Source organism: Halyomorpha halys, unplaced genomic scaffold (assembly GCF_000696795.3).
Source record: "Halyomorpha halys isolate HHAL.00 unplaced genomic scaffold, Hhal_1.1 Scaffold11.1, whole genome shotgun sequence".
NCBI classification, from domain to species: domain Eukaryota; kingdom Metazoa; phylum Arthropoda; class Insecta; order Hemiptera; family Pentatomidae; genus Halyomorpha; species Halyomorpha halys.
The window spans coordinates 1756341-1764945 of record NW_027111958.1 but is presented as its reverse complement, the minus strand read 5'-3'; the positions used below and the strand labels follow the sequence as shown (position 1 = coordinate 1764945).

The window sequence follows — 8605 nt, the reverse complement described above, 5'->3', positions numbered from 1 at the left end:
TTAAGGACTGGATTTTTGGACTGTAAGGATTGGATTCGGGAGGAATTTGATGGTTTAGTGGAGCCCCAAAGCTCAACTCCGTATGTCCAGATAGGCCTAATAATAGTCATGTCAATCAGTCTTTTGTAATATGTTGGAAATTTAGACCGTTTGATTAGTAAATGTTGTAATAGTCTCCCTGAATCCTAAAGTAGAAAAACAAAAAAAAGATATAATCAAAATTAAGGTTTTTGGTTTGTAGCTCAGAAAGTATATGTTTTTTAGTTATTGTATACCAATCGATGCTTCTCTTAAGGAAGAACATGAAAAAAATATCACTCATTCCATTAAACGACATTATATTTACAAAATATCATATAAACATTCTTTAGTAATGAAATTTGTAAAAAATATTAACTCAGAAAGAGATTGATAATTAACTTGAAAAGGGTAGGAGAAAACACTTTTTTTCAGGATGAAAACATCCTTTACGGAAATAATAGTAGTACTGTAGACTTATTATATACCGTTGGAAAGTCAAATATTCTAGAAAAAAAAAATTAACATAGAAAGTAACGCCTGTTGAACAGATTCGATACTTAGGACTCCATCTTGACATGAGACTTACTTGGAATCCACACACAAGAAACTGCTCGTAGATTCCGATTGCTACAACACCTACTTGACAAACGCTCTAAACTTCCCATTCACTACAAACAATTATTATATACTATGATATATATTATTGATTTATATTATATATTATATACTATGATAATCAGACCAATTTGGACATATGGAATTGAGCTCTGGGGCTCTACACAACCATCAAATTCCTCCCGCATCCAATCCTTACAATCCAAAATTAAACGTTGGCTAACATTAACCTGTTTATAACTAAAGGTGTAGATACTTACTATAGATTAATAAGTGTAGAAGATGGTCGGGGGGGAGGGGAGGGGGTCAGCAAAAGAAAACACAAATAAACAAAATGTTATTTATTCGTGCCGACGTTTCGACTTGGTTTTAGGTCCTCAGGGAGTTTTAGGCAAATATTAACGTTGTGATGAGTTATTGATAGTAAAATATCAAAATTGTGATGAACAGAAATTATTATTAAATATAATAGTGACAAATACAGGTTTATTTTAACAGTGCTGAATTGACTTGGGTGTTATAGCCTGCATGTTTTAATGAATCAATGTGAGGCTGTAATACCAAAATTAAGATTGTTCTTGATGATGACCAGGTCGGACGAAATGTTGGACACGTAATATGTTTTAATAAAGAATTTTGAGACTATTTGGGTAATTTTTTTTATTATTAATAAAACTACCAATCTCGAACAAGACAAAAAAAAAGTATGTATATATAAATTATAGGATTAATTTAAAAACTTACGTATATGAAGAGAATCCAGAAATTCGGCTTCCAATCTGAAATAAAAAAATTAAAATAAATTAATAAAAAAAAGTCTCAAAAAAATATTAGAAGATTTAGCTAAAGAGTGAAGTAGTATAAGACATACTTTTCTCATTATAGTACATTTTCATTACAAAAATCATTGCATTATGAATTGCACAATGGATCAACTTTATTTCACAACTTTACCTCACTAAACTTCCAATTTATGATATAAATTTAATTTATATTATAAATCGGATAATAAATAAATATAAAATTATTTATCCTTTAGTTTATATAAGCTTTTACCACCGTAGAGAGAGGCTGATGATAGTATGAATAAAGCTATTATTACTATATAAAAGTAAGATGGTTAAAAAATGGATGCAGTAAAAAAATCAATTAAACCATTTAATAAGTGGAGGAGATGGTCAAGGGGTGCAGCTAAAGTCTGGCTAAACTGTTTAGTTTAGTCAGAATATTTGCTTAAAACTCTCTGAATACCAGGCCGAAACGTCGACACGAATAAATAATTTTTTGTTTCTGTTTTCTTTTGTTGACCATGCCTCCCCCCCCCCCCAAGCACGTTATCAACATCTTCTGCACTTATCAATCTATGGTCAATTATCTATACCTCATTATAAACTATTTAATTTGAGCCAATGTTTCGGCTCAATTTACCAAAGCTAAAAAAGATACAAACAATAAAAATAATGTAACAAAGTACAAGATACTTAGGACTCCATCTTGAAAAGAGACTTACTTGGAATCCACACACAAGACTGAAACGACAAGAAACTGCTCGTAGATTCCGATTGCTACAACACTTACTTGACAAACATTCTAAACTTCCCATTGAAATATATTGAAAAATATAATAAGTTTGAGTGATACTAAACAATGAAAACTCATCAAGTTATATAATCGATATCTTATCAAACCTGAGGCCGTGACCCCTCATATTTTTGTTCTTATCTCTAGAGATCCTTCAGTAATAAAGTAGGGGGGGATTGAGATATCGCTGTTTGCTCGTTACGTTTCAGGTAGTAACGCTCAAACGTGGAATTAGAAATTTCGTTTTCCAAATAGCCCAAGGTGAGTGGAGGTCGTTCACCTGTTTTCATTCGAACATTTTTCCTTTTGTAACAAAAAAAACCTCTTTACATGAGTGATCAATAGTCATAACTTTTGAAATCATGTAAAATAACTATTTTCTAGGTTATTAATATTATTAATACAAAAAAAAAAATCCTTCCCGACTGGACCTGCCACAATAAGACCCCCAGAGAGGGACAGCCCTATATCACTTTTGAAATGATTAACTCTTATCCCTGTCGAACAGATCCGCTACCTTGTACTACATTTGGACAAGCGATTAACCTGGAATCCTCACACCAGACTGAAAAGACAGGAAACTGCACGTCGATTTCGACTATTACAGCACTTACTAGACAAACGGTCTAACTTTCAACACATTACAAAAGACTGATCAACATGACTGTAATAAGGCCAATCTGGACATATGGAGTTGAGCTTTAGGGCTCCACTAAACCTTCGAATTCCACTCGTATTTAATCCTTACAATCCAAAATCCTTTGTAAAATCCTCAAAGCTCCATACTTTGTCACAAATAAAATCATACATAAAGAACTTAATGTTCCCTATGTAACCGCTCTAGCCCGAACCAGACATCACTCCTTCCATTATAAACTATCGAACCACTCAAACCACCTAGTTTCTAATCTTGCATCCTCTTCCATTCCTGACAATCCTCCGAGGCGCCTAAAAAGAAGATGGCCACGAGACCAGCTAATGTAAAATGTCATTATAGTGCTACCAATGGGTAGTTTCTCTACACGCCTGTAACACTCCAATTTAACTTAGATCAGATTTACTAAGTGTATTATAATAAACAGTTGTAAATAGCAATAAATAAATATTAAAAAAAGAAAATAAATAAATGATTGCTTAAAACGAGAAGAGGAAAATTTAAGATTTATTTAAGTTTATTCAAGTAATATTTAAAAAAACGCCTGAAATTAAATAACGGGATGAAACCCACCACTCCCGATCTCCATGGTAGCCTTACTTATCTGATTTTTGAAACAGACAATTATGGACGATGTACGACATGTCACAATCTCACAAGAGGAGATTATAACACAAAAAACGGCAATCCTTCCCGCCCCACTAAGACCACCAAGGAGCTACGGTCCTATATCACTCTTGACTACGTCCTAAAACTTTGAAGATGGGACTTTGAGATAGATTATTCGAGCAATATTTAATAAGTGCCGATATCATAATAAATATAACATATTTTTTATTTTATAAGTAATTATCTCTTTTATATAATATTTATTTGTTTTGCGTAAATAAAATGATTATCTCTACATTACAGTCTGAGTAGTTTCCCTCTAAAGGGGTTCTAACAGTAGCAAATATACCACTTAAAATTTTGTGAAAAATATTGAGATATCTCTTTGCGCAAATTATTTCAGTGTAGGTGAAACAGTTTTACTTCTGTAGACCGCATTTTTAAAATTATTTTTATCGTAGGTACTAATAAATTGAAAACTTACTAAGGTACGTAAATGATACAATACACATACCGTATAATTCAGAAAATAACATTAATTAGTCAAATTTGGTAGGTAATCATAAAAAACAACTACAGGATGGTGAATATTTTCCTGCATGATGTAGTTCAGAAAAAGAATTAGAATCAAATTTTGAGGTAATCCTTACAGTCCAAAATCCTTCGTAAAATCCTTAATGCTCCTTACTTTGTCACAAATCAAGTCATCCATCAGGACCTCAATGTTCCATATGTTGCCGATTTAGCCAGAACCAGATACCGTTTCTTCCATAATAAACTTCTCAACCACCCAAATCCACTTGTTTCTAACCTGGCTTCTCCTTCATTACCTAATAATCCTCCTAGGCGTCTGAAAAGAAGATGGCCTCGAGATCTTCTCCTCTAGAAATGTTATTGGAGTTCTATCAGTGGGTAGATTCGCCACATGTTTTTATCACATCACTATGTCACCTACAGCAAATTTACTTCTTGTATATATGTGTATACAGTTGTAAATAACAATAAATAAATTATTAAAAAAAAAAAATTTGAGGAAGAAGGTGACTCAATTATTCAGTCATCGTGTCAAAAAAATAAGCAAAGGATAACACAAGTGACAGGATGAGTCGATGACCTTTTGGGGAGAAGCGGGACGGCCGCAGGAATAGAGGGACCGTACTGACAGACTCAGTGACCGTGTTTTTTTTTTTTTTGCGTGAGGTTTCGGCTTCAAGCAGGTCATGCGTACCTCAGAATACCCAGGTTACCTTAATAAATGGTCATCCTGGCAGGACCTTGATGACCACACGCACCCCTTTCCCTATCCTGCTTAGTCCATTGAGTGATAGGGTCACTCTATCCCTTAAATACAGCAGGTGAAGAGTGGCTTGGGGGGGACGAGTTTTGTTTCTGTGAAAACCTGACCATCCACCATGGTAAGAATAAGGTACCACCCAGTTGATAACCCTTTCCTCCACTTTTTACTTTTAAAATTATGTAAACTACATTTATATAGAAAACTAAACTAAATTTTGTATACATTTTTTTTTTTTTATTACTGTTGAATAATTCTTCTTAGACAAGATTGTTTAAGTTGTTTAATTAGATATGTATAATAGGGCTATTTATGATCTTTAGTATAATATGTCAATGCGTGTTAAATGAAAAACTCAATGAAGAAATATTTCCTTCTTTAACCATGTTAAAACGATATAACATATAACATGGTTGAGAGTATGTTAATAGGACTGTTAAATGGAGAATGACGTCACAGAACAGACCAGATAGGCTCGTCACCATTTTGTTTGTTGTGTTAGTATTTAACTTTAGGAACACCTAAGAATTATTATTATTTTTTTTTGAATTGATAGATATTACAATCTGCCACACAGTTGTGGGCAATAGGTAATAGTGATGAATTATCACATACATACTAAAATAAAAAATAAAATAAAATAAAAAAAAACTCTCTTAAAATATATACAAACAGAAGGATAAACTAAATGAACATAATCAAACTATGTGTATAAAAAAAACAAATAAGTAAAATAACATAATGATAAATTAAAATAACCTCTAGTCACATTTACACTGTTATATACAATATTCACACAAAGGACCTGAGGATCCCTGAGCCCACTCAATCCCCCATGCGAGAGGGGTAGAGCAGAGCTCATATGATCCCAGCGCATCCCTCTCGCCGCATCACTGGTAGTGAGCCAGTGGAGACTGCAGTTTCAACCTTCTAAGTGGTAAAAATTATTTAAAACTAACAAAGCAATGGATGACAATAATAATAATAATGTAATGACAGTTTTCAATTAGCTGATCTTGATTCTCTTCCTCACAAGTTAGATCAACAGAACACTCGGTAGCCAAACTTTCACTTTTCACTCAATTTAGGCATGTTGTAATAAATTACTTTAGTCAAAATTAAGAAATAAACAATAATATGAAGTTTTGGAAGGAAAGGTTACAAAACAAGTTGCCCAGAAAATTCGCTAGGAGCTCTTATGCATTCAAAATTTAACATGACTTTAAATAGGGCTGCTCACAATGCTATACTTATAACATTTAACATGGTAAAACATTTTACATTAAACACAATATCATGAATACCCCTAGTGTAGATAGAGAGAAGGCATGCTATCCAATATGGCTATCTCTGAAGAATTCTATTTAAAGCTAGCTCTAACCTGGGTTGCTTACTCTAGGCCCAGCCAGTCTCGCTTCTTTCTTAAATCGCCTTTTTGTTTAGGCGCTAACGCTTTTTGTTGCAAGCTATTCCTAACATAGTCCGAGAGGATTTATTCAACTCAGGTACAAATACTTTTAACATATTTTGATTTAACCTTTATTGAGGAGTCCTTTATACTTAGGAATCCTTTATATTGCAGCTGGATTTATTAATCTGTCCCCATTCATCACGAACCAGGGAGTAGTCTTGTTCTTAATAGTATCTGAAAAGAGGTTTGGTTATGAAATATTATTGATATTATTATATAAAACAGAATTTATCTGAAATATATAAAAATAAATTTTGTCTGTTCGTATTATAAGCGAGTTAAGGAACCGGTATTATAAATTTAAACAATTGCCCATTGCCCAACTGAACCTATGTCAATTTAGACATATGGTTGCATATGTCCACATTCTCTTACAATTTTATAGAAAAAGGAACCCAATAAAAACGACTAGATTCTAAGAAGGCCCCAGAGACCCTTCTAATAGCCCTTTCAAGCCCTTAGTATCCTATATCAATAGCAAGGGCTGACACTTAGGCAGGTACATGCTGTCATCTCACAATGGACTTGCATCAGTCTTACTATTTCATGTTTAACACATGAAAGTTAGTTCTCACAAGATCATGACTCTTACCGAATTTCTTGGAAGCCTCACACCATGCTTCTAGTCACGCCTTTTTCCACCTCCCAGATATTTACTTCTAATTTCATAGGCTCTCTAGGCTCCGCCTAATTTCCTAAATTATCTGATTGGTCCAAACCCCTTCTCCTATTTCACTATTCTTCCTACCTCCTCTTCTCAAGTGTTCATATATATATCCTAGACTAGATAGGTAAGTAAGAAGATAGAGACTAAGTAACAGTAACATTAACATGTAATTCTTGTAAATATGTTAGAATAAAGTCAATTTAGTCTTCACTGATTTTTATGTTATGTAACTTGCGCTTCTTAGATTATGATGGAGCACTTTGCTAAATGTCCAGGATTTTCCAGAGATGGTCATAGACTAATCCGTTTTCTTTTCTTCTTGTTAATCTTCCTCTGATGCCATTGGCCAGCGTCGAGGATACACAATCCACCAAAACCACTCCTCCCGGTCCCTGGTTAGCCGCTTCTCCTTATTGAGGGATTTGCCTCTTGTACTTCCGAGGATATTATTTTTTACAAATTTATTTATTGATATTTACAACTGTACATAAATACATCAAGTAAATTCGAGGAAATCATAATGGTATGGTACAAGCATGTAGAGAAACTACCCAATGTTAGCACTCTAAAAACAATTTTACAATATAAGGTCTCGGGGCCATCTTATTTTCAGACGCCTCGGAGGATTCTCCGGAATAAAAGAGGAAGCAAGATTAGAAACTAAAGGGTTTGAGTGGTTAGGGAGTTTGTAATGGAAGAATTGATATCTGATTCGGGCTAGATCGGTTACAAATAGAACATTAAGGTCTTTGTGGATGATTTTATTTGTGACAAAGTAGGGAGCATTTAGGATTTTACGAAGGATTTTGGATTGTAAGGATTGAATACGAGAGGAATTCGAAGGTTTAGTGGAGCCCTAAAGCTCAACTCTATATGTCCAGATTGGCCTTATAATTGTCATGTAAATCAGTCTTTTGTAATTGGAAGTTTGGACCTAGTAAGTGCTGAAATAGTCGAAATCGACGTGGAGTTTCCTGTCTTTTCAGTCGTGTGTGAGGATTCCAGGCTAGTCGTTTGTCCAGATGTAGTCCAAGGTAGTGGATCTGTTCAACAGGGGTAAGGGCAACATTATTGAAGTATACTGTAGGTCAGTCAGTAGGTTTACGACGGAGGATAAAGGTAATTTGATGGGATTTGTTGGAATTTATTTTAATCCTCCAATTACGACACCATTCGAGGATATACTCTTGGTATTTAATTCTGGAGCTTCCGCGTGGTCTCCTTCTTGTGGGTCGAGCCTCTAATACCTTATAGGATTCATGTCCTCGTTCATGTGGCAGACATGTCCAAACCACTGGAGTTCCCATCTTTCTAGGGTGGTTTTAAGTTCTTTAACTTCTAGTTCTCCCAACCCTCCAACAGGAACCTCATTTCCGCTGCCGCTATGCGACTAGAGTGCCTGTCCAGCGTTGTACAGCTTTCTCCGCGGTAGGTGGGTGTAAGTAAACAGACTTACATACATGCAACTTGGTCCTCTTGTCTACTTCGCGGTGGCCGATGATGCAATTAGTAATCTGGTAATACACTTGATTCGCCTTACATATTCTGTTTCATATTTCGTCTATCTTACCCGAGCTACTGATTACGGTCCCTATGAGGTACATTCCTTCACTACTTCATGATTCTCGCCATTGCAGATCATTTGGACATCTTCCTATATTATACTTAAACTATAGATAACTATATTTAAAC

At 34.5% G+C, this 8605-nt stretch overlaps 1 long non-coding RNA gene across 3 annotated transcripts in view; it reads right to left on the bottom strand.

Annotated features, from left to right (window-relative positions):
• The window catches only part of LOC106678805 (uncharacterized), a 408538-nt gene that overhangs the window by 307707 nt on the left and 92226 nt on the right, over positions 1-8605 (bottom strand). For all 3 annotated transcript variants that reach the window (XR_010844071.1, XR_010844072.1, XR_010844073.1), the window contains exon 3: positions 1381-1415. This is a non-coding gene — a long non-coding RNA (uncharacterized lncRNA). The remainder of the gene's footprint in view (positions 1-1380; positions 1416-8605) is intronic.